Genomic DNA, 1324 nt, shown 5'->3' on the forward strand with positions numbered 1-1324 from the left:
ATATCATTATCTTCATTCTGAAATTCTCCTGAAATGGGGCAACATAAAGTGAAGGAAAACATAGTAACGGCAGATGTATAATCATGTGTGCTTCTGAAAGAGTAGAACAGAAAAAGCCAGAGTTGCCTACAATAGTAACTTATTCTAACTAAAACAGCTCCATAGTCTGGAAGTTGCCAGTCTATTATGTCCATACGAATAGTTCAAGCTCAAGGATGATGCAGAAATCTTTCAACAGGATGCTGTGTGCAACTTTATGACCAAAAGTTCACAAGAGTTTTACTATTATGGATTTTTAAAAACAAATAGAAATAATTGGAAAATGTGTCACAAAACCCAGGCAATTCTGCCACTTGCTCTCCGGGTCTGCTCTACTTTTATCACATGTGTCACTCCAAACGAAGCTTCCTAAATATGGCAAGATGAAGATCTACACTAAAGACTTAGCCGTTGCTTGTATATTTTCATATAATTCATAAAAATCTTATTCAGATAATCAAGGGGAAAACGTAAGTACAGATTTATTTAGCGTAATTTACCTGAATTGTTATTCTCTTTTACTGCATTCATCCAATCACTCATCAGGAATGTATTAGCGTATTTTCTACGTGATAAACACTCTGCTAGGTAGAAAGAGTGATGATGATGATGATGATGATAGCGATGATAGACACTCTTTATAGACACTCACAAGGTACCAAAGCCTATACCAAATAATTTAGCTCTGTTGTTTTATTTAAGCTTCTTAACTTTTCAAGGTTATTATTATCCCCATTTTACAGATGAAGAAACTGAGGTACAGAATGCGTAACTGACAGGGTCATACCACTAAAAAGTGGTACATCTGGGATTTGCACTTGGGCCTTTCTGTCCCACTGTATATTCTATATACGTTTGTCTATATGTACGTGATAAAGATGTGGATGACATGGCTTACGTATTTAGGAAACTGGACAGATAATTTAAAACAGAAGAAAAATTCTAAGGCATACATGGGGTCATGAAGCTGAAAGGGATCACAGACATTTGTCAAAATTCACATTGTACATAAAGGAAACTACGAGCTAGCTAGAACAAAGTCCCCAAGGTTACCCAAGGCAATGCAGATGCACTTTGTGCCACCACCCAACTCCAGGCCCTCATGATCTGTTACCTGAACTATTAAAATAGCATCACACTCTGTCCCTCTGCCTCCAGTTCCATTCTCTTTTCTTACCATACAGACTAAGGCATGCTCCCTGCCCCCCTCACCAGACTTCCATCCCCCCTGCTGTTCCCAGCCCCCCAATTCCTGCAGCAGGAAACCCCAGTAAAAAAAAAATAA

The sequence above is a fragment of the Propithecus coquereli genome, unplaced genomic scaffold, assembly GCF_000956105.1.
Source record: "Propithecus coquereli isolate 6110/MARCELLA unplaced genomic scaffold, Pcoq_1.0 Scaffold232, whole genome shotgun sequence".
Classification (NCBI taxonomy): Eukaryota; Metazoa; Chordata; class Mammalia; order Primates; family Indriidae; genus Propithecus; species Propithecus coquereli.